The sequence below is a fragment of the Oratosquilla oratoria genome, chromosome 8 (genome assembly GCF_046742065.1).
Source record: "Oratosquilla oratoria isolate Oo_2021 chromosome 8, ASM4674206v1, whole genome shotgun sequence".
In the NCBI taxonomy this organism is placed as follows: domain Eukaryota; kingdom Metazoa; phylum Arthropoda; class Malacostraca; order Stomatopoda; family Squillidae; genus Oratosquilla; species Oratosquilla oratoria.
In genome coordinates this window covers 56,672,676-56,699,291 of record NC_134784.1, presented here as the reverse complement: position 1 = coordinate 56,699,291, position 26,616 = coordinate 56,672,676, and the positions used below count along the sequence as shown (strand labels likewise).

General features: G+C 37.2%; 1 long non-coding RNA gene across 3 annotated transcripts in view; it reads right to left on the bottom strand.

Moving 5' to 3' along the window:
• The window catches only part of LOC143027748 (uncharacterized), a 157,739-nt gene that overhangs the window by 57,806 nt on the left and 73,317 nt on the right, over nucleotides 1-26,616 (bottom strand). The gene's annotated exons all lie outside the window — the stretch shown is intronic.

Genomic DNA, 26,616 nt, shown 5'->3' with positions numbered 1-26,616 from the left:
GGGAAGGCTTATGGGAGGATCTTGATTGAGAGGATTAGGAGAGGAACAGTGTGGATTTAGGACAGGTAGAGGTTGTGTAGATCAGATTTTTGTGGTAAGACAGATATGTGAGAAAGCTATAAGAAAGGTGAAGGATGTTTTTTGGGCCTTTATGGACCTGGAAAAGGCTTATGACAGGGTAGACAGAAAGGCACTGTGGGAGGTTTTGCAGATATACTGGATAGGAGGAAAGCTTCTCGGAGCTGTCAAGAGTTTTTATGTGAGTAGTAGAGCTTGTGTCAGGATTAGAAATGGAGAGAGTGAGTGGTTCGAGGTAAAGGTGGGACTTCGTCAAGGATGCGTTATGTCGCCCTGGCTGTTCAACTTATACATGGATGGGGTAGTGCGAGAGGTAAATGCTAGGGTAGTGGGTCAGGGATTGGAGATGGTTAAAGAAAATGGAGGAAAGTGGGAGATGAGCCAGCTGTTGTTTGTGGACAACACTGCACTTGTGGCAGGATCGGAGGAGGGATTGAGGAAGTTGGTGTCAGAGCTTGGGAGAGTGTGTGATAGAAGAAAGTTAAAGATAAATGTGGGTAAAAGTAAGGTGATAAGATGTACAAGGGATGAAAGTGGCAGTAGACTGGAAGTGAGCATTAAGGGGGAGCAACTGGAGGAAGTGGATAGCTTTAGATACTTGGGTGCAAATATGGCAGGAAAAGGTGGAGTGAAGGTGGAGGTAGAATATAGATTGAGAGAAGCGAGTAAATGCCTTGGTGGATTAAAAAGTGTAATGAGGAATAGACAATTGGGAATGAATGCTAAGAGGAGACTATATGAAGGAGTGATTGTGCCAACAGCACTGTATGGGGCAGAAACATGGAACATAGGAGGGGAAGAGAGGAGTTTGAATGTGTTTGAGATGAGGTGTCTGAGAAGTATGGTGGGGGTTACTAGGCTGGATAGAGTGAGAAATGAGGAGGTGAAGAGGAGAACAGGGGTGGAAAGGGGGATGGGAGATAGAGTCGATGAAAGAGTATTACAGGAGTCCCTCAAATAACGCGGGGGTTAGGTTCCTGAAATTACTGCGTATGCTGACTTTCCATATTAAATACCGAGAACCGTATGTATGTGTATGTGTACGTGTGTGTATTTACCTAGTTGTATTTACCTAGTTGTATTTTACGGGAAGGGGAGCTATGCTCGTGGGGTCCCGTTTTCGTATCTCATTTTATCTAAACTATTTTTAAATTCATGTATTGTTTTTGCACACACCACTTTCTCATCTAACTTGTTCCAACTGTCTATTACTCTGTGAGGAAAGCTGTTCTTTTTCACATCTCTTCTATAGCTGTCTTTTTTTATTTTCTTTCCATGTCCTCTTGTATTTCTTTCATCCCATTTTATCAGATTCTCTCTATCAGTAATTTCTATGCCTTTCATGATTCTGTAAATAGCTATCAAATCTCCTCTCTTTCTTCTTTGCTCTAGTGTCTGTAGTTCAAGTTTTGCTAGTCTCTCTTCATATGATAGTTTTGAGAGTGTTGGTGCCAATTTTGTAATTGCTCTTTGTATTCTTTTAAGTTTTTTAATGCATTTTTTTGCACTTGGTGACCATATCATTGCTGCATATTCCAATCTTGGTCTTATCAGAGTGATAAGAATTTTCTTCACCATTTCTTCATCCAGGTATGTAAATGCCACTTTGATTGTTCTTATTAAATTATAAGTTTCTCCAAAAATCTTATTTATATGTTTTTCAGGTGACATATTATTCATAACCATGACTCCCTGGTCCTTTTCATTTTCTACTTTTTTTATTCCTTCTTCTCCCAATTTATATGATCCTGTTATTCTGTTTTTACTTTTTCCAAATTCCATTATACTACACTTTTTTGTATTGAACTCCATCTCCCACTTCCTACTCCATTCCTGTACTATATTTAGATCTCTTTGTAGTGATTCACAATCTTCCGTGTTCACTTTTTTCAATAGTTTTGCATCACCTGCAAAAAAGCTCATATAGCTTTCAATTCCTTCATCTATATCATTAATATATATAGCAAACATTATTGGGGCCAGAACTGTTCCTTGTGGAACACCGCTTATTACTTCATCCCATTTTGAGTGTTGATCTCTTATCACTACTCTCATTTTTCTTTCTTGCAAAACGTCTTCCATCCAATTTAGCAGTTTGCCCTGTATTCCTCCTTCAGTTTCTAATTTCTTAAGCAACTTCTTATGTGGTACTTTGTCAAAAGCTTTTTTTTAGGTCTAGAAATGCACAATCAGCCCATCCATCTCTTTCTTGTATTATATCTATTAGTCTTGAATAGAAACATATTAAATTGGTGACGCATGATAGTCCTTGTCTGAATCCAAATTGCCTTGGATTTAACACTTTGTTTTTTTCTAAATATTTTACCCATCTATTTTTGACAATTCTTTCACAAATTTTTGCTATTGTACTTGTTAGAGAGACTGGCCTATAGTTGTTAGGGTCTTCTTTATATCCTCCTTTATATATAGGTACTATATTTGCTTTTTTCCAATCTTCTGGAACTTTACCTTCTTTCAAGGAACTGTTTATTATGCTATGTATTATATCTGCTAGTTCATTCCTGCATTCTTTCAAAATCCAGTTTGCTATTTCATCTGGTCCATGCAATTTTCTGACATCAAGATTACTCAAGTGGTTCAATATTTCATTCTTTGTTACTTCTATTTCTTTCATAGGGGGGACTTTCTCTTTCCATTCGATCTCTTCAGGTTGTATGTTCTCCCTTGTAAACACTGATTTAAAATGTTTGTTCATAATTTCCGCCATTTCAATTTCCTCTGTGTATTCAACTCCTCCTTGTCTTGTTTGTTTTTCAGTTTGTTGTTTACAAATCTGTAGAATAGTTTTGGTTGATCTTTACATTTTTCTATGACATCTTTTTCATATTTTCTCTTTTCCTCTCTGTATGCTTGTACATATTCATTTCTATAACAAGTATATATTTTCCATTTTTCTGGTCTTTTGTTTTTCTTCCATTTGGTCCAAGCTTTGTCTCTTTTCTCTTTTATCTCCCTACAACTTTTGTTGTACCAGCATTTTACATATTCTTTTTCTTGTTTTTGTCTTGGGACATACTTTTCTACTCCTTTTTTATAGATTTTTGTCAAAATATTCCCTTTCTCTTCTACTGTTGTATCTTCTTTGTGTATTCTTTCCCAGTTTTCATTTTGAAAGAATTCTCTTATTTTATCAAAATTTGTTTTTTCATACATCAATCTTCCTTTTCTATATTGTTCATTTCTCTTCATGTATTTTTTCTCATTTAGTTCTAGTTCTATCAATATGTGGTCACTTTTGCTTATTGGTGCCTGGTATTCTATCTTTTCCACTATTTTAGGTTCTGATGTGATTATTAGGTCTAGTCTCGATGGTTCTTCTTCATTTCTATACCTAGTGTTCTCTTGGATCCATTGTGTCATTGTGTGGTCAATAATCATCTCAAGTAGAACACTTCCCCATGAGTCTTCTCCACCCTGTACGGTCATCTCTTCCCAGCATATATCTTTCCAATTATAGTCGCCCATCATAACTATTCTTCCTCCATCTTCCATTATCTCGTTTAGTATTACTCTTGTGTCTTCTAACATGCTTTTATGTTCATTCTCTTCCCATGAGGCTGTTTTTGGGGGCACGTAGTTTATTACAAACTTTCTGCTCTTCTTATCTCTATCTTCTACTTCTATCATTATCATCTCTACTCTATTCTTCCCATATGTGACACTCTTCACGTTTATATCCTTCTTAGTCAGGAACATAGCTCCACCCCCTTGTTTTATCTTTCTGTTTCTAATCCAATAATTATATGCATTGTGTCCTATGCTGTTGGGTGGTAGTGGGCCTTTTAATTTTGTCTCAACAATTCCCATTATGTCCGGATCTTTTTCTTTCAGATATTTGTTTAGTTCATTCAGTCCTGTTATTAATCCATCTATATTTGTGTAGGATACTCTTAACTTTCTGTTATTTCCATTGTATACTCTGTTTCTTTTGTGTTTCTCTCTTTTATGTTCCATTTCTTCAATTTCATATTCACTACTCTCCAGTAGAATTCTTGTTTTTCTGTCTCTGTTCTGTTCTCGTTTTTTTTCTTAGCTTCATGTCTATTCCTTATTTACTCCTCTCTTTCCTCTTTATTCATTTCCCTTTTTATCCATACCTTTTTATATTGTTCAACTCGTAGTGGAGAGTTGATGGTGGAAATGTGTCTAGAAAGAGAGTTGATGATAGCAAATACAGTGTTTCGGAAGAAAGTCAAGCATAAGTACACATGGGAGAGAGTGGTGGAGGGAAGGGTGGTAGATAGAGCGCTAATGGATTATGTAGTGGTAAATAGGATTATGATAGGAAGAGTTAAGGATGTACATGTGCTAAGGGGAGAGGGGGGGGGGAATATCAGATCATTTTTTGGTGGAAGGTAAGTTGAGAGTGGAGGATAGATGGAGAAAGAGAAAAGGGACAAAAGGTAGGGAGGTTCTTAGAGTGAACTCCTTGAATGAAAAGGAAAAGGAGAAGGAGTACGAAAAGATGCTGAAGGAGGAGTGGGAGGGAGTAAAGGATAGAGCAGAGATGGGTGTGGAGGAGGAATGGGGATGGTTCAAGGAGGGAGTCTTAAAGTGTGCAAGGATGGTGTGTGGAACAAGAAGGATAGGGGGAAATAGAAGAAAGGGTAGTGAATGGTGGGATGAGGAAACAAAGAAGGTTGTAGAAGAGAAGAAGCGAGCATTCACAGATTGGTTACAAAAGAGGACGGGGGAGTCATATGAGACGTACAAAGAAAAGAAAAGAGAAGTAAAGCAAAAGGTAAAGGAGGCAAAGAGGAGAGCAGATGTGAAATGGGGTAGGAGTATGACAGAAAATTTTGAAAGTAATAAAAAGATGTTTTGGAAAGAAATTAAGAGAGGAAGAGGAGGAGAATCAAGTAGGGAAGAAAAGGTAAAAGGTACAGATGGAGAGATGATAATGGAAGAGATGGCAGTAAGGGGAAGATGGGCAGAATATTTTAGGGAGTTGCTAAATGTGAAGGAGGATAGGGAAGGAAAGATAGCTGCAGTGGGAAATGCCAAGAAAATGAGAGTGATGAGTGAGGAGAATGGAGGAGAAATAGGGAAGGATGAGGTGAAGGCAGTTGTAAAGATGATGAAAGCAGGTAAGGCACCTGGTTTGGATGGATGCCATGCAGAATGTCTGAAAAAGGGAGGTTCAGTGATGGTGGACTGGTTGGTGAGGTTATTTAATGTTTGCTGGAGAGAGGGTAGAGTACCGGAGGACTGGAGAAGTGCCTGTATAGTTCCTCTTTACAAGGGAAAAGGGGACAAGTGTGAATGTAGTAGTTTCAGAGGGATTAGCCTGTTAAGTGTAGTAGGGAAGGCTTATGGGAGGATCTTAATTGAGAGGATTAGGAGAGGAACAGAAGGAGTAATTGGTGAGGAACAGTGTGGTTTTAGGACAGGTAGAGGTTGTGTAGATCAGATCTTTGTGGTAAGACAGATATGTGAGAAAGCTATAGGAAAGGGGAAGGATGTTTTTTGGGCTTTTATGGATCTGGAAAAGGCTTATGATAGGGTAGACAGAAAGGCACTGTGGGAGGTTATGCAGATTTATGGGATAGGAGGAAAGCTTTTGGGAGCTGTCAAGAGTTTTTATGAGAGTAGTAGAGCTTGTGTCAGGATTAGAAATGGAGAGAGTGAGTGGTTTGAAGTAAAGGTGGGGTGGTGCGAGAGGTAAATGCTAGGGTAGTGGGTCAGGGATTGGAGATGGTTAAAGAAAATGGAGAAAAGTGGGAGGTGAGCCAGCTGTTGTTTGCGGACGACACTGCGCTTGTGGCAGGGTCAGAGGAGGGATTGAGGAAGCTGGTGGCAGAGTTTGGGAGAGTATGTGATAGAAGAAAGCTAAAGATAAATGTGGGTAAAAGTAAGGTGATGAGATGTACAAGGGGTGAAAGTGGCAGTAGACTGGAAGTGAACATTAAGGGAGAGCGACTGGAGGAAGTGGATAGTTTTAGATACTTGGGTGCAAGTGTAGCAGGAAAAGGTGGAGTGAAGGTGGAGGTAGAATGTAGATTGAGAGAAGCGAGTAAATGCCTTGGTGGATTAAAGAGTGTAATGAGGAATAGACATTTGGGAATGGATGCGAAGAGGAGACTGTATGAAGGAGTGATTGTGCCAACAGCACTGTATGGGGCAGAAACGTGGAACATAAGAGAAGAAGAGAGAAGGAGTTTGAATGTGTTTGAGATGAGGTGTCTGAGAAGTATGGTGGGGGTTACTAGGCTAGATTAGGTGAGAAATGAGGAGGTGAGGAGGAGAACATGGGTGGAAAAGGAGCTGGGAGATAGGGTTGATGAAAGAATATTAGGATGGTTTGGACACATGGAAAGAATGAGTGAAGAAAGACTAGTAAAAGAGGTATGGAAGGCAGATGTGGAGGAGGTGAACATGAGGGGACGTCCTAGGATGAGGTGGATGGATGGGGTGAAGGGGGCTTTGGGGAAGAGGGGAATGTCTGTTGAGGAAGGAAGGGAGAGGACGGAAGACAGAGTTGAGTGGAGAATGGTTGTATATGGATGATGTTGTGACTGCATGAGGAGGAATGGGCAGGGGGGGTGGGGGGTGGGGTAGTATGTGTGAGTAAATTTTGACGCAGCCCGAAGGGATTTCTCCCCGTCCTCGCCTTATATGCAAAGGGGGACGGAGAGGGGGGGTCGCCGATTAAATGAAGCGGCCTTGCTGTGGATGTACCGTGTCTTGCGACACTGCTTCTGACCCAGGGCGGTGGGCAGGGTGCAGGGATGACCCGTCATCCAGGAGGTGCTCAGATGAGAGGGAGGGTGGGAGGGGTGTGGAGTGTATTTGGGGATGAAATGGGTGGGAGTGTTTTTATGCCTTTCCCTTTTTGGCTACCTCCCTTGGAAGGGGGAAAAAGCCTTGGTATATGTATGTATGTACTTGTTGCTAGTTTCCCTGTTTTGGATAAGATATTCTCTGCCGTCGTTTGTGACCTGAATTTAATCTTAATTGGTCTGGTCTTGTCTGTACTATATTTCCCAAGCCTGAATTTTTCTTCGATTTGTTTCATTATTTCTGGCTCATCTTCCTGAACTAATTCTAGTAAATTTCTTACTTTTTCATTTTCCTCTTTGGTTCTTGTGGTTCTATCTGGGTTATGTTTCTCTTCCATTCCTAATATAATTATACATTTCTTTCTATCTGCTAAGTCTCTTACTATATTCTCCTTCTGTCTCATCACTTTAATTACCGAGTCTTCAGTTTGTTCTTTCATTTGCTGTTTGATGTCAGTAAATGCAACTTTACTGTTTTCTTGAATTTTTTTCCAACCCTCCTTATTGTCCTTATTATTCTCCTTTAAGACTTTATTCTCCTCTTTTACTTCTTTTAACTGTTATTTTAATTCTTCAATTTCCTTAGTTAAGTTTTTGTTCGCCTTCTCTAGTTCTTCCAATTATTCAACCCTCTGCACAATGTTGTTAACGTGACCGAACCTAAGTTCCCAGTGCTCGATCATCTTATCGAGCTTCTCTTCTAGTCTTGTTAATCGGGGGGGGGGGGGGGGGGGGGGGGGGGGGGGGGGGGGGGGGGTTGTGTCCCCCCCACCCTCTTTAAATCCCTGGAAAATATTCTCATCACCCTCTGCTGTATTGCTCTTATCTATACTTCTGATCTTTACATTTTTGTTAGACATTTCGTCGTCGCTAAATTGGTCCGGACCTCTTTTGTTTAGATGGCGTCTGCCTGCCTGGGCCAAGTCTTCACCTTCCTCATTTCCTTCCATTTCCCTCAGTAATCCCTCCCCTTCTCCTTTTTCCTCACTTTCCCCTACACCACAAGCAATTTCCCCCCACCCTGTAAATACAATAGGTACTTCCTTTGCTTCGGGATCCACGAAATTTCACTTTTTCTTCAGAACGTCGTCTATGCCGTCCGTTCGTTGAAGTGTGTGTGTATTTAGCTAGTTGTATTTTACGGGAAGGGGAGCTATGCTCGTGGGGTCCCGTCTTCATATCTCATTTTATCTAAACTATTTTTAAATTCATGTATTATCTTTGCACACACCACTTTCTCATCTAACTTGTTCCAACTGTCTATTACTCTGTGAGGAAAGCTGTTCTTTTTCAACTCTCTTCTATATCTGTCTTTTTTTATTTTCTTTCCGTGTCCTCTTGTATTTCTGTCATCCCATTTTATCAGATTCTCTCTATCAGTAATTTCTATGCCTTTCATGATTCTGTAAATAGCTATCAAATCTCCTCTCTCTCTTCTTTGCTCTAGTGTCTGTAGTTCAAGTTTTTCTAGTCTCTCTTCATATGATAGTTTTGAGAGTGTTTGTGCCAATTTTGTAATTGCTCTTTGTATTCTTTCAAGTTTTTTTATACATTTTTTTGTACTTGGTGAACATATCGTTGCTGCATATTCCAATCTTGGTCTTATCAGGGTGATTAGGATTTTCTTCACCATTTTTTCACCCAGGTATGTAAATGCAACTTTGATTGTTCTTATTAAATTATAAGTTTCTCCAAAAATCTTACTTATATGTTTCTCAGGTGACATATTATTCATAATAATGACTCCCTGGTCCTTCTCATTTTCTACTTTTTTTATTCCTTCTTCTCCCAATTTATATGCTCCTGTTATTCTGTTTTTGCTTTTTCCAAATTCCATTATACTACACTTTTTTGTATTGAACTCCATCTCCCACTTCCTACTCCATTCCTGTACTTTATTTAGATCTCTCTGTAGTGATTCACAATCTTCTTCAGTTTTCACTCTTTTCAGTAGTTTTGCATCATCTGCAAAGAAGCTCATATAGCTTTCAATTCCTTCATCCATATCATTAATATATATAGCAAACATTATTGGGGCCAGAACTGTTCCCTGCGGAACACCGCTTATTACTTCATCCCATTTTGAATGTTGATCTCTTATCACTATTCTCATTTTTCTTTCTTGCAAAAAGTCTTCCATCCAATTTAGCAGTTTGCCCTGTATTCCTCCTTCATTTTCTACTTTCTTAAGTAACTTCTTATGTGGTACTTTGTCAAAAGCTTTTTTTAGGTCTAGAAATGCACAGTCCGCTCATCCATCTCTTTCTTGTATTATATCTATTAGCCTTGAATAGAAACATATTAAATTGGTGACACATGATTGTCCTTGTCTGAATCCACATTGCCTTGGATTTAACACTTTGGTTTTTTTTTTTCTAAATATTTTACCCATCTACTTTTGACAATTCTTTCACAAATTTTTGCTATTGTACTTGTTAGATAGACTGGTCTATAGTTGGTAGGTTCTTCTTTATTTCCTCCTTTATATATAGGTACTATATTTGCTTTTTTCCAATCTTCTGGAACTTTACCTTCTTTCAAGGAACTGTTTATTATGCTATGTATTATGTCTGCCAGTTCATTCCTGCATTCTTTCAGAATCCAGTTTGCTATTTCATCTGGTCCATGCGATTTTCTGACATCAAGATTACTCAAGTGTGACAATATTTCATTCTTTGTTACTTCTATTTCTTCCATAGGGGGGGAGGGGCTACTTTCTCCTTCCATTCGATCTCTTCAGGTTGTATGTTCTCCCTTGTAAACACTGATTTAAAATGTTTGTTCATAATTTCCGCCATTTCCATTTCCTCAGTGTATTCAACTCCCCCTAGTCTTAATTTCTCCAAGTCTTGTTTGTTTTTCAGTTTATTGTTTACAAATCTGTAGAATAGTTTTGGTTGATCTTTACACTTTTCTATGACATCTTTTTCATATTTTCTCTTTTCCTCTCTGCACGTTTGTACATATTCATTCCTATAATAGGTATATATTTTCCATTTTCCAGGTCTTTTGTATTTTTCAATTTGGTCCAAGCTTTGTCTCTTTTGTCTTTTAACTCCCTACAACTTTTGTTGTACCAGCATTTTACATATTCTTTTTCTTGTTTTGTCTTGGGACATACTTTTCCACTCCTTTTTTGTAAATTTTTGTCAAAATATTCCATTTCTCTTCTACTGTTGTTTCTTCTTTTTATATTTCTTCCCAGTTTTCTTTTTGAAAGAATTCTCTTATTTTATCAAAGTTTGTTTTTTCATACATCATTCTTCCTTTTCTGTATTGTTCATTTCTTTTCATATATTTTTCTTCATTAAGTTCCAGTTCAATCAATATGTGGTCACTTTTACTTATTGGTGTTTTATATTCAATCTTGTCCACTATTCTAGGTTCAGATGTAATTATTAGGTCTAGTCTCGATGGCTCTTCTTCATTTCTATACCTAGTGTTCTCCTGTATCCATTGTGTCATTGTATGGTCAGTAATCATCTCGAGTAGAGCGTTTCCCCATGAGCCGTCTCCACCCTTTACTGTCATTTCTTCCCAGCAGATTTCTTTGCAATTAAAGTCGCCCATCATAACTACTCTTCCTCCATCTTCCATTATCTTGTTTAATGCTTTCTTTGTGTTCTCTAACATACTTTTATGTTCACTCTCTTCCCATGAGGCTGTTTTCGGGGGCACATAATTTATCACAAACTTTCTGTTCTTCTTATCTCTGTCTTCTACTTCCATCATTATCATCTCTACTGTATTCTTTCCATATGTGACACATTTCACGTTTATATCCTTCTTAGTCAGGAACATAACTCCACCCCCTTCCTTTTTCTCTCTGTTTTTAATCCAATAATTATATGCATCATGTCCTACACTGTTGGGTGGTAGTGGACCTTTTAATTTTGTTTCTACAATTCCCATTATGTCTGGTTCTTTTTCCTTCAAATAATCATTCAGCTCATTCAATCCTGTTATTAATCCATCTATATTTGTGTAAGACACTCTTAGTTTTCTGCCACTTCCATTGTGTTCTCTGTTTCCCTTTTGTTTTTCTCTTGTATGTCGACTTTCTTTAGTTTCATATTCACTACTCTCCAATAGAATCTCTCTTTTTCTGATTCCGTTCTGTTCTCGTTTTTTTCCTTAGCTTTAAGTCTTTTCTGTTTTTCTTCCTCTCTTTCCTCTTTATTCATTTCCCTTTTTATCTATACCTTTTTATATTGTTCACTTATTGCTAGTTTCCCTGTTTTGGATAAGATATTCTCTGCCGTCGTTTGTGACTTGAATTTAATCTTAATTGGTCTGGTCTTGTCTGTGCTATACTTTCCAAGTCTAAATTTCTCTTCGATTAGCTTCATAATTTCCAGTTCATCTTCCTGTACTGATTCTAGTAATTGGCTTACTTTTTCGTTTTCTTCTTTGATTCTTGTGGTTCTATCTGGGTTGTGTTTCTCTTCCATTCCTAATATAATTATACATTTCTTCTTGTCTGCTAAATCTCTTAGTATATTCTCCTTTTGTCTCATCACTTTAATAACTGAGTCTTCAGTATGTTCTTTCAATTGCTGTTTGATTATGTCAGTGAATGAAACTTTGTTTTCTTCTTGGGTTGTCTTCCAATGTTTAGCTTCTTTAGTTATGGTTTCTCTGTTTTCTTTAATATTCCTCTTCAATTCCTCATTCTCCACCTTTACTTCTCTTAACTGTCTTTTTAGGTCTTCTATTTCATCAGTTAAGTTTTTGTTCGCCTTCTCTAGTTTTTCCAATTTTTCAAACCTCGCAGCAATTTTAGTCATCTTGCCAAACCTAACTTCCCAGTTGTCAGACATTTGTTCAAGTTTTTCCTCCAGTTTTTTCAGTCGGGGGAGGTTGGTATCCGCCGCCCTTTCATTAAATCCTTGGAAATTATCCTCCTCACCTTCCATTGAACTGCTTTTATCTATGTTTCTGATCTTTACATTTTTATTAGACATTTCGTCGTCACTCAGCTGGTCGGGGGTCCGTTTCTTGTTTACATTACGTCTGTCTGCCTGGGCCAAGTCTTCTCCTTCCTCATTTCCTTCCATTTCCCTCAGTAATCCCTCCCCTTCTCCTCTTTCCCTACTTTCCCACTACCCCACGAGCAATTTCCTCCCCGCCTTGTAAATACAATAGGTACTTCCTTTGCTTTAGTATCTTCGAATTTTCACTTTTTCTTCAGAACGTCTTCTACGCCGTCCGTTCGTTGAAGTGTGTGTGTGCGCGCGCGCATGCGTATGTGGTGTATGTATGTGGCGTTTGTGGCGTATATATGTGTTTGTGCGTATATACATGTGTATGTGGCGTATATGCATATGTGTATGTGGTGTATATACATATGTGTGTGTATGTGGTGTATACACGTGTGTGTGTGGCATATGTATGTGTGTGTGGTGCGTGTACTTACCTAGTTGTATTTACCTAGTTGTATTTTACGGGAAGGGGAGCTATGCTCGTGGGGTCCCGTCTTCATATCTCATTTTATCTAAACTATTTTTAAATTCATGTATTGTTTTTGCACACACCACTTTCTCATCTAACTTGTTCCAATTGTCTATTACTCTGTGAGGAAAGCTGTTCTTTTTCAAATCTTCTATAGCTGCCTTTTTTTATTTTCTTTCCGTGTCCTCTAGTATTTCTGTCATCCCATTTTATCAGATTCTCTCTGTCAGTAATTTCTATGCCTTTCATGATTCTGTAAATAGCTATCAAATCTCCTCTCTCTCTTCTTTGCTCTAGTGTCTGTAGTTCAAGTTTTTCTAGTCTCTCTTCATATGATAGTTTTGAGAGTGTTGGTGCCAATTTTGTAATTGCTCTTTGTATTCTTTCAAGTTTTTTTATACATTTTTTTGTACTTGGTGACCATATCGTTGCTGCATATTCCAATCTTGGTCTTATCAGGGTGATTAGGATTTTCTTCACCATTTCTTCATCCAGGTATGTAAATGCAACTTTGATTGTTCTTATTAGATTATAAGTTTCTCCAAAAATCTTATTTATATGTTTCTCAGGTGACATATTATTCATAACAATGACTCCCAGGTCCTTCTCATTTTCTACTTTTTTTATTCCTTCTTCTCCCAATTTATATGCTCCTGTTATTCTGTTTTTGCTTTTTCCAAATTCCATTATACTACACTTTTTTGTATTGAACTCCATCTCCCACTTCATACTCCATTCTTGTACCTTATTTAGATATCTCTGTAGTGATTCACAATCTTCTTCAGTTTTCACTCATTTCAGTAGTTTTGCATCATCTGAAATGAAGCTCATATAGCTTTCTATTCCTTCATCCATATCATTAATATATATAGCAAACATTATTGGGGCCAGAACTGTTCCCTGCGGAACACCGCTTATTACTTCATCCCATTTTGAGTGCTGGTTTCTTATCACTACTCTCATTTTTCTTTCTTGCAAAAAGTCCTCCATCCAATTTAGTAGTTTGCCCTGTATTCCTCCTTCAGTTTCTAATTTCTTAAGCAACTTCTTATGTGGCACTTTGTCAAAAGCTTTCTTTAGATCTCTTTCTTGTATTATATCTATTAGCCTTGAATAGAAACATATTAAATTGGTGACGCATGATCGCCTTGTCTGAATCCAAATTGCCTTGGATTTAACACTTTGTTTTTTCTAAATATTTTACTCATCTACTTTTGATAATTCTTTCACAAATTTTTGCTATTGTACTTGTTAGAGAGACTGGTCTATAGTTGGTAGGTTCTTCTTTATTTCCTCCTTTGTATATAGGTACTATATTTGCTTTTTTCCAATCTTCTGGAACTTTTCCTTCTTTCAAGGAACTATTTAGTATGCTATGTATTTTGTCTGCCAGTTCATTCCTGCATTCTTTCAGTATCCAGTTTGCTATTTCATCTGGTCCATGCGATTTTCTGACATCAAGATTACTCAAATGTGTTAATATTTCATTCTTTGTTACTTCTATTTCTTCCATAGGGGGGACTTTCTCTTTCCATTCGTTCTCTTCAGGTTGTATGTTCTCCCTTGTAAACACTGATTTAAAATGTTTGTTCATAATTTCCACCATTTCCATTTCCTCAGTGTATTCAACTCCCTCCTGTCTTAATTTCTCCAAGTCTTGTTTGTTTTTCAGTTTATTGTTTACAAATCTGTAGAATAGTTTCGGTTGATCTTTACACTATTCTATGATATCTTTTTCATATTTTCTCTTTTCCTCTGTGCACATTTGTACATATTCATTTCTATAACAGGTATATATTTTCCATTTTTCAGGTCTGTCTTTTTTCCACCTGGTCCAGGCTTTGTCTCTTTTGTCTTTTATCTCCCTACAGCTTTTGTTGTACCAGCATTTTACATATTCTTTTTCTTGTTTTTGTCTTGGGACATACTTTTCCACTCCTTTTTTGTAAATTTTTGTCAAAATATTCCATTTCTCTTCTACTGTTGTTTCTTCTTTGTATATTTCTTCCCAGTTTTCCTTTTGAAAGAATTCTCTTATTTTATCAATGTTTGTTTTTTCATACATCATTCTTCCTTTTCTGTATTGTTCATTTCTTTTCATATATTTTTCTTCATTAAGTTCCAGTTCAATCAATATGTGGTCACTTTTACTTATTGGTGCTTTATATTCAATTTTGTCCACTATTCTAGGTTCGGATGTAATTACTAGGTCTAGTTTCGATGGCTCTTCATTTCTATACCTAGTGTTCTCCTGTATCCATTGTGTCATTGTATGGTCAGTAACCATCTCGAGTAGAGCGTTTCCCCATGAGCCGTCTCCACCCTTTACTGTCATTTCTTCCCAGCAGATTTCTTTGCAATTAAAGTCGCCCATCATAACTATTTTTCCTCCATCTTCCATTATCTTGTTTAATGTTATCTTTGTGTCCTCTAACATACTTTTATGTTCACTCTCTTCCCATGAGGCTGTTTTTGGAGGCACATAATTTATCACAAACTTTCTGTTCTTCTTATCTCTGTCTTCTACTTCCATCATTATCATCTCTACTGTATTCTTTCCATATGTGACACACTTCACGTTTATATCCTTCTTAGTCAGGAACATAACTCCACCCCCTTCCTTTTTCACTCTGTTTCTAATCCAATAATTATATGCATCATGTCCTACACTGTTGGGTGGTAGTGGACCTTTTAATTTTGTTTCTACAATTCCCATTATGTCTGGTTCTTTTTCCTTCAAATAATCATTCAGCTCATTCAATCCTGTTATTAATCCATCTATATTTGTGTAAGACACTCTTAGTTTTCTGCCACTTCCATTGTGTTCTCTGTTTCCCTTTTGTTTTTCTCTTGTATGTCGACTTTCTTTAGTTTCATATTCACTACTCTCCAATAGAATCTCTCTTTTTCTGATTCCGTTCTGTTCTCGTTTTTTTCCTTAGCTTTAAGTCTTTTCTGTTTTTCTTCCTCTCTTTCCTCTTTATTCATTTCCCTTTTTATCTATACCTTTTTATATTGTTCACTTATTGCTAGTTTCCCTGTTTTGGATAAGATATTCTCTGCCGTCGTTTGTGACTTGAATTTAATCTTAATTGGTCTGGTCTTGTCTGTGCTATACTTTCCAAGTCTAAATTTCTCTTCGATTAGCTTCATAATTTCCAGTTCATCTTCCTGTACTGATTCTAGTAATTGGCTTACTTTTTCGTTTTCTTCTTTGATTCTTGTGGTTCTATCTGGGTTGTGTTTCTCTTCCATTCCTAATATAATTATACATTTCTTCTTGTCTGCTAAATCTCTTAGTATATTCTCCTTTTGTCTCATCACTTTAATAACTGAGTCTTCAGTATGTTCTTTCAATTGCTGTTTGATTATGTCAGTGAATGAAACTTTGTTTTCTTCTTGGGTTGTCTTCCAATGTTTAGCTTCTTTAGTTATGGTTTCTCTGTTTTCTTTAATATTCCTCTTCAATTCCTCATTCTCCACCTTTACTTCTCTTAACTGACTTTTTAGGTCTTCTATTTCATCAGTTAAGTTTTTGTTCACCTTCTCTAGTTTTTCCAATTTTTCAAACCTCTCAGCAATTTTAGTCATCTTACCAAACCTAACTTCCCAGTTGTCAGACATTTGTTCAAGTTTTTCCTCCAGTTTTTTCAGTCGGGGGAGGTTGGTATCCGCCGCCCTTTCATTAAATCCTTGGAAATTATCCTCCTCACCTTCCATTGAACTGCTTTTATCTATGTTTCTGATCTTTACATTTTTATTAGACATTTCGTCGTCACTCAGCTGGTCGGGGGGCCGTTTCTTGTTTACATTACGTCTGTCTGCCTGGGCCAAGTCTTCTCCTTCCTCATTTCCTTCCATTTCCCTCAGTAATCCCTCCCCTTCTCCTCTTTCCCTACTTTCCCACTACCCCACGAGCAATTTCCTCCCCCGCCTTGTAAATACAATAGGTACTTCCTTTGCTTTAGTATCTTCGAATTTTCACTTTTTCTTCAGAACGTCTTCTACGTCGTCCGTTCGTTGAAGTGTGGCGTTTGTGGCGTATGTATGTGTTTGTGCGTATATACATGTGTATGTGGCGTATATGCATATGTGTATGTGGTGTATATACATATGTGTGTGTATGTGGTGTATACACGTGTGTGTGTGGCATATGTATGTGTGTGTGGTGCGTGTGTGTATGTGTGTGTGCGTGCGTGTATGCGTCTGTGTTCACATGTACAAGTAAGCATGTACGTGCGTGTGTCAGTGTTCGTATTTGTGTGTACACGCACGCGCATTCACAACATACACTGGTTGTCTAACACATGTCTACGTGTGCGTGTCTTCACATGTGTAAGCGTGTATATGTCTGTTTTTGATCTCCCAAACCACCACCGCCAGTAACAAGAACCTCATAAGAGAAATTAAGACACGACAAGCGCAGTCATTATCAGACTTATTAGTTGTGTTCCAGACGAAAGAAACATTACACTTCAACAGGTTAGGGCGGTAAAATTGTTTGCAATGTTGCCGTGTGTGCGCGTATGCGTGCCCGACTCGGCACGAATTTTAAAACGGTTCTCTACATTTGAGATGGTTTTGAAATAAAATCCGCGTATGATTGAATCCATGTTATTCGAATCTGCGTTATTTGAGGGACCCCTGTATTATGGTTTGGACACATGGAAAGAATGAGTGAAGAAAGATTAGTAAAAGAGATATGGAAGGCAGATGTGGAGGGAGCGAACATGAAGGGACATCCTATGATGAGGTGGATGGATGGGGTGAAGGGGCCTTCGGGGAAGAGGGGAATGTCTGTTGAGGAAGGAAGGGAGAGGACAGAAGACAGGGATGAATGGAGAATGGTTGTACATGGATGATGATGTGATGCATGAGGTGGAATGGGCAGGGGATGGGGGGTGAGGTAGTATGTGTGAGCTAATTTTGACGCAGCCTGAAGGGATTTCTCCCCGTCTTCTCCTTTATGCATGGGGGGATGGAGAGGGGGGATCACCGATTTAATGAAGCGTCCTTGCTGTGGATGTGCTGTGTCCTGCAACACTGCTTCTGACCCAGGGTAGTGGACAAGGTGCAGGGATGACCCGTCATCCAGGAGGTGCTAAGATGAGAGGGAGGGTGGAGGGGTGTGGAATGTATTCAGGGATGGAATGGGTGGGAATGATTTTATGCCTTTTCCTTTTTGGCTACCTCCCTTGTAAGGGAGAAAAAGCCTTGGTATATGTATGTATGTGTATATGTAATATATATATATATATATATATATATATATATATATTTAATATATATATATGTAATGTATATATATATATATATATATATATATAATGTATATATATATGCAATGTATAATATATATATATATATGTATATATACATATATATATGTAATGTATATATATATATATATATATATATATATATATATATATATGTGTAATGTATATATATATATATATTATATATATATATAATATATATGTATACAGGTAGTCGTCGACTTACGACCTATGCGACTTACGACTGATCGACTTTACGACCACGAGATAGTGCAATAATATTTAACATTTAATAGAGTAATATAATTGCAATGTTATGCCTGGCAGTGCAGTACAATTACTTTGCACGCCACAAGACGCAAGTACGACAATTTTGGCAGGCTGCCGACAGCGTCAGCATTTCAGCCAGCTAAATATTCTTTCATTTTGTTTGTTTGAAGTAAAATGTTTCCTAATTTTGTATTGCATTTTGTATTTTTATATATTTTGCAATTAATAAAATGTAACAGTAAAACTTTTTTTTATGCCTAGGCTAGTTTGTTGTCGATAACAATATGTTCGGTACAGTACGTAAACGAAAAGAATGTGTTTTGAAATAAAATTTTACCTTACATTTTGTATTTTTATATGTTTTGCAATTAATAAATTGTAACAGTAAAACTTTTTTATGCTTAGTCTGTTGTCGATAACAATATGTTCGGTACAGCATTTTGTATTTTTATGTTTTGCAATTAATAAAATGTAACAGTAAACTTTGTTTATGCTCTGTTGTCGATATTTTCGGTATAGTACGTAAACGAAAAGAATGTGTTTTGAAATAGAAATTTTCCTAATTGTGCCTTGTAATGATTTTAATTTAACAAACAAAAAAGTATTTGAAGGTCAAAGATGACAGGACTTTATTCAGTATGTGTAGGCCTAGGCTGCGTTTCCTAACGAAAATGATAAAAAGTTAATGAATATTAAAGAACGTAGCTCAAAGATAATACGATTTTATTCAGTATGCATACGTTTCCTAAAGAAAGTCTGGTGGGAAAATAATAAAAATGTTGAAAAATACAGTATCTAATATCATAGGTCAAAGATGATAGGTTTTTATTCAGTATGCTTAGGCCTAAGCTACGTTTCCCAAAGAAAATCAGATAAAATGATAAAAAGGTTAAAAATACTATACAACACAGTTCAAAGATGCTAAGATTATTTCAGTATGTTAAATATAATATACAAAACATATATACAGTAACAAAAATAATATATAAAGGGTAATATATACTGCATATATATAAAATCCGACTTGCGTCCAGATCGACTTACGACCTATCTGGGTCGTAAGTCGGAACCGAACTTGGTCGTAAGTCGACGACTACCTGTATATAATATATATATATATATTCGTACCTTCGTACCATCCTCCTGGTAGGTCCAAGACCTGTCAGTTACGATGCACCATTCTTCTCCATTGCTGTCTGCCGTTATAAATTTCACTCTCTTCGACTTCTTCAATCGATGTTCCTCTACTCTGCAAAGCTTTATCCACATTCTCAATCCACCTCATTCTTGGCCTCCCCACCGGTCTTTGTCCTTCTGGTTGCCATTCATACAGTTGTTTTGGCAATCTGTTTTCATCCATGCGCCTCATATGTCCATACCATCTGAGCTGGCCTCGCTGTACAAATTCCAGCACGGATTCCACTCCAAGTTCTGCCCGTATCACTTCGTTTCTGATTCTGTCCCTTCTTGTCACGCCATATATAATCCTCAAAACCCTTATTTCTGCTGCCCCTATTCTGCTCTCAGTCTTTGTTGTTAGTTTCCATGTTTCGGCTCTGTACGTCCCTATTGGTCGTAAAATGGTTGTGTACAAAAGTGTTTTTACTCTTCTTGGAATTGTTCTTTCCTTCAGCAGTGGGTACAGTAGGTTGACTTGTGCGCTCATCTTTCCAATTCTACTATTAATTTCACGTTCCATAAGTTCCATACCATTGAAATTTACACCTAAGTATTTAAACTCTTCAGTCTCTCTCAGTACATCATTTCCTACTCTTAGCATACTCGCACTCTCTTCTTTTGATACGGTTATGACTTCACATTTCTCAATATTCAGTCTTAGTCCATATTCATTCAATGCATTATTCCATCTATTTAGTGATTCTTGTAGCTCTTCCAAATTTTGACTTGCCAGTGCCACATCATCGGCATATGCCAGTGTGACCACTCTGTCTTCAACCCTGTTTACATTCTTCAATATACAGTCCATATATAGTGCAAAAGGTAAGGGAGACAGTACTCCTCCTTGTCTGACCCCAGTTCCAATTCCAAACCACTTACTGTATACTCTTCCTTTCCACATTTCACTGCACTTTTGCAATCTTGTAATGCTTTTTACTGCTCTTAGTAGTTTTCCTGGTATTTCATACTTCAACAGTACTCTCCACATTTTCTCTCTTGGCACACTGTCAAAAGCCTTTTCCAGATCCAAGAATACCAGCCTCTGCGTTAGATTCCATTCCCATGATTTTTCCAGGAGCATTCTCATGCAAAAAATTAGATCTATTGTTCCTCTGTTCGGACGGAACCCACATTGCCATTCACTAAGTCTATCTTCAACCAGATGTCTCAACCTCCTCACCATCTTCAATCGATGTTCCTCTACTCTGCAAAGCTTTATCCACATTCTCGATCCACCTCATTCTTGGCCTCCCCACCGGTCTTCGTCCTTCTGGTTGCCATTCATACAGTTGTTTTGGCAATCTGTTTTCATCCATGCGCCTCATATGTCCATACCATCTGAGCTGGCCTCGCTGTACAAATTCCAGCACAGATTCCACTCCAAGTTCTGCCCGTATCACTTCGTTTCTAATTCTGTCCCTTCTTGTCACACCATATATAATCCTCAAAACCCTCATTTCTGCTGCCCCTATTCTGCTCTCAGTCTTTGTTGTTAGCTTCCATGTTTCGGCTTCGTACGTCAGTATTGGTCGTAAAATGGTTGTGTACAAAAGTGTTTTTACTCTTCTTGGAATTGTTGATGAAAAGACGAAATATATATATATATATATATATATATATATATATATATAATATATATAATAAATATATATATATGTATATATATATATTGTATATATATATGTTATGTATATATATATATGTATATATATATATAGATATGTATATATATATATGTAATTATATATACATATATATGTAATGTATATATATATATATATATAATGTATATATGTGTATATATAATGTATATATGTGTATATAAATGCAATGTATATATGTAATGTATATAATATATATATATATATTATATATATAATGTATATATATATATATGTATATATATATATATATATATATATATATATATATATATATATATATATATATATATATATATATATATATATCAGCTGTAGCATTCCTTGGGGAGACGGGACTGCTCGGACAGACAGTCTAGGGAACGACAACAACAACAACAACCTCTTCTCCAAGACTCTTTCATACACTTTTCCTATATGTGTGAGTAAAGAAATACCTCTGTAGTTTCTACACTCACGTTTGTTGCCTTATTTGAATATTGGGCAGATAAGGGCATTATACCATTCTTCTGGTATAGCACCTTCATTCCATGCATGATTAAAAATATTTTTCAGGTACATTTTAATCTCCTGGCCTCCCAGCTTGTTATTTTTCATCTTCTTTAATGCATATTCTATTTCTTCTGTCGTAATTTCTTCAAATTCATCTTCCTCCTCCACATTCATATAATTCAGCTCATTTCCATTTTCATTTGGTATCACTTCCTTATTCAACAATTCGGTAAAGTAGTTCGTCCAGCGATCTCTGATTTCATTTGGATCTAAAGGCAGTTCACCGTCGCTATTACTTATACTACTGTTCTGCTCTTTGTTTCCTTTCCTATAGTTTTTTGCTATCTTGTATATCAGTTTCTTTCCTTGTTCGAAATCATTTTCCAATTGTTGTCCAAAAGACTCCCAAAACTCAGATTTGGCTCTTTTTTTGATTGCTTCAGCCTCGTTTCTGGCCATAACATATTCTAGTCTTGATTCTGGGGTTCTCAACTTCATCCATGTTCTGAACTTCTTCATTTTTGTCTTTACTGCATTCTTCACTTCTTCTGTCCAACCAGGTGTTTTCTTCTTTTTATTTCCCCCAATATAGCTAACCCCCAGCACCTCCTCAGCAGTTTTCAGTATTTGTGTTTTTAAGTTGTCCCATTTTCCTTCCAGTGTTAGCTCTTGATTAGTCTGTATTTTGTTCAGTGATTTTGTTCTGGTGATCTTTTCTTTTCTCTTCCAGCTTTAGATTTTCTATCGTAATTCTCTTCTTCTTCGGTGTTCTTTGGAGTCTTGGAGTTTCAAATCTAACTTTGGCAACCACTAGTCTGTAATCTGCATCCATTGATTCTTAAGGAATGCTTTTCACATCAAGTACCTTTCTTTTATCGTTTGCAAGAACAAAATCAATCTCAGTCATGTTTGTATATCTTGCTTCCCGACTGTTCCAGGCATACCATGTCCACTTGTGTGACTCTTTGTGCATAAAATATGTGTTCATGATTCCAAGCCCATTTCTGAGGCAAAAATCTAATAGACCTGTTCCCTCTCTATTTCTGTTTCCCACTCTACGGTTCTAACTGCCTCCTAATAACCGTAGGAGGCAGTTAGAACTGTAGAAGTACGATTTGATATCTTCCTTGGCTGACCAGAGCGATGCTTTGGAGTACGAATGATGTCACTTCTTTCGTCTCAAAATTTCTTGGTCCACTTTTGCACTTGACGCACTCCAATTCCCACACGAGTAGCAATATCTTTACACTTATAACCCTCCTTATAGAGGGTTATGATTGTAACAACTGTGTCTCTTTCCAGCTCTTTACCACTTCCCATTACGGAGATATCAAGGCACAAAAACAGAGACCACCACAAAAAAAAAAGACTACTCTCCGTGAGAGATGTTTAGAAACTGACTCCATGTGACATCGAGTGCACCTAAACAGAGTTGCCAAATAGTGTGTATTGTCTCGGCTAAATACGGGTATAAACGCTAGCATTGAAAAATAGCGAAAAGTTTGGGTGGAAAGTTGTATTTTTCGCATGTTTTGAGTTTAGGGGAAAGTTGGGGCGCCTATAATTTTGCGCACAAACTTTTCGCGGCTACTGTATATGTATGTATATATATACCTGTATATATATATATATAATATATATATGTATATATATATATATATATATACATATATATGTTATGTATATATATATATATATATAGTATATATATATGTTATGTATATACATGTATATATATATATATATAATATATATATATGTATATATATATACATGTTATGTATATATATGTATATATATATATATGTATATATATATATATATATACGTTATGTATATAATGTATATATATATATATATATGTTATGTATATATATGTATATATATATATGTTATGTATATATATGTATATATATATATGTTATGTATATATGTATATATATATATATATATATATATATATATATATATATATATATGAATACATATGCTAATAAGAACACGGTACGTGTGTTCACTTATACGAGGAAAAAAAGAAACTAACGAAGCTGAGCGCTTTTGTATATTACATCCACTTTTTGCACTGGATGTAATATACGAAAGCACTCTGCTTTGTTAGTTTCTTTTTTCCAAGTGGTCTACTTTGCATGTATATATATATATATATATATATATATATATATATATATATAAATATATATATGTTATGTATATATATATGTATAATATATATATATATATATATATATATATATGTTGTGTATATATATATATGTATATGTTATGTATATATATATATAAAATATATATATATGTAATGTATGTGTATATATATATATATATATATATATGTGTGTGTGTGTGTGTGTGTGTATATAAATGCAATGTATATATATATATATGTAATTATATATATATATGCATATATATATATATATATATATATATATATATATATATGTATACACATATATATATATATTAGGGTGGTCCATAAAAATGAATTCCTGAATTCCTTTGCTCCCTGGCCTGATTCTGGTTCCATTTAGGTAGAAAACACTGTGTACAAAGTTTGAAGCCAATCAAATAATATTTAGGGGTGGCTCAACAAGTTTTGAGATTTACCCCTGGGAGCAGATGACGAAATGTTGCATCATCTTGTATCATCCACTCAGTTCCACGCTGGTTACATTTGATTGCGTCATATTTGAACTAATCTCGTCTCTGAGAGGTGGCAAAAATATTGTACTATTATCTTTGTATCTTTATTCTTTTCAGATGGTGAAAAAACGTGGTTTTTATCTCATTGAAGAAATGTCCACCACAATTCTGGGGGCCAAGCTCCCCAGCAAGGAGCAAGTGTTAAGTGTATTTTTACATCATCATATGACATTAAACAAAGGCGTTAGTGAAAGTGCATCTATTGTAACAAGTGAAGTAGAAGCTTTCTGGAAAAAGGCCAGGCTTCCTGTTCAAAGGAATGACAAAATTCAAGAAAAAGTAAAGAAATTGTTCAATCAGTGGAAACTTTTGAAGAAAAACAAAGGGAGGAAAACAAGAGGCAAATGAAAAAGAATTCCAGGTTGCAATGAAAAACCTATTTGATGTGGCGCATGCCAATGCAATGTCTTTAATTCATATTCAAGAAGACAAAGAATTCTTAATAGCGCAACGAGAACCAGGGCACCGCGGCTCAATGGGCGCGATGGACAAGAAACTGGACAACATGGAAGCAAGATCGCAACAGCGAGAAGAACAACTGAAAAGGCTCAGACAAAGACATGTTGCCGAAGCCGAGGCAACTACAAGCCAAGTTCAGCTGGAAGGATCTTCTTCCTCTGCAGAGTCACGTGAAAACTCGTCGACATCTGACATTCAGATAACAGACAGAAGAAAACAACTCCAGAAACGAAGCGGTTTCGACCTAACAATGTCTGGACCCCAGAGCTTACAGCAGCCCTGGATCGGACAGGGACAACGGATCGCAATGCTCTGTTTGTGGTAGCTGAAACCGCCAGAAGTCTGGGACATGATCCTGGCGAGCTCAATATCAGCCGCTCCAGCGTCAAGCGCCATAGAGAAAAGCACCGTCAGCAACAATGGACGGACCTGCACAACGCATTCAAAGCCGAAGGCAAAACATGCATTGTGCATTGGGATAGCAAGTTATTGCCGTCTCTCCTCTGTTCAACCACATCCGTTGATCGCCTTCCAGTTTTGATAACGGCTGTCTCCACTGGAGAAACACAACTTCTTGGTGTACCAAAACTGACATCAGGAACGGGCGAGAATCAAGCTGCAGCAGTTTATGAACTGTTACAGGAATGGTGTTTGGATGAAAAGGTTGCAGGCTTCTGCTTTGATACAACTGCATCGAACACGGGACGTCGAGCAGGAGCGTGCATTCTTCTAGAACAGAGACTCCGTCGCACAGTCCTTAATTTGGCATGCCGCCATCACATTTACGAAATAATTCTTGGTGCAGTATTCTCTACGTGCTCTGGAGCTTCCTCGGGTCCCGATGTCCAACTCTTTCGTCGGTTCCAAAAGAATTGGGGCTCCCTTGACAAGTCCAACTATCAAACTGGAAAAGACTTGGAGGTGCTGCAACCTGACAGGGATCGCATCATGAAGTTTGCGGAATCCAAGTTGGCACAGGGCAATCACCGAGATGATTACCTGGAATTCTTGGAGTTAACGATTGTCTGCCTTGGAGGGAATCTTCCTAGTTTCAATTTCAAGAAAGCCGGAGCTTTCCATCATGCTAGATGGATGGCAAAAGTCTTGTACTGTCTCAAGATTTGGATGTTCCGAGGACAACTCAAAGATCTTACCCAACGGGAGGAGTCCTGTGTTCGTGATGTGAGCATTTTCTCCATCCTGATTCATGTGGAAGCCTGGTTTTCTGCCCCTGATGCCGCAGTTGCTCCTCGAACAGATTTGGAGATGCTGAAGAAACTACACTCTTACCACAATGACCGTGTTGGAAGAGCGGCCAGAGACAAACTGCAACAGCATCTGTGGTATGTGTCAGAGGAGCTTGTGGCACTGTCACTGTTCGATGAAGCTGTTTCAGCACCGACAAAGCGGACCATAGTGTCGGCCATGATCCCAGCAGAATCAGATGAAAGCGATGAGGATGATGACGAAGACGAAGATCCCCCAAAGCGAGTCGAATTGAAAAGTTCCATGATTCCACCACTTGAATGTTTTGCAACTCGCAAGTCAATCCGTTTCCTGAAACACCTCGACATCAACAGTGATTTTCTTAATGCAGACCCAGAAGACTGGGAAGAGAATGAATCATTCAAAGAAGGTCTGAAGAAAGTAAAAAATCTTCCAGTGATCAACGATGTGGCTGAGCGAGGGGTCAAACTCATTGAGGAGTTCAACGGCCGTCACACCACAAAAGAAGAGCAACTCCAGTTCCTTCTGGGTGTTGTCTCGCAACAACGTAAAATGTTCCCCACATCGTCAAAGTCCTTACTAGCATCTGGACCACATTGAGTGCTTGGCAAGCATGATGCCCCCGTCTATGAGCGGATAATACCCAGTGGTCTGACGAACCCTGGGGGGGGGGGATCCAGGGGCCTGCTGGATAGGGACCTTGAGCCACCCCTAAATATTATTTGATTGGCTTCAAACTTTGAACACATTGTTTTCTACATAAATGGAACCAGAATCGGGCCAGGGAGCAAAGAAATTCCTACTTTTATTTTTCACCTCTATGGCAGTGGACCACCCTAATATATATATATATATATATATATATATATATATATGTATACATATATATATATATATATATATGTATATATATGTGTATATATATATGTATATATAATTACTAACTCGAATCCTACAACACAGTTATCTCGAATTATGACAAAAGAAACAATATAGATT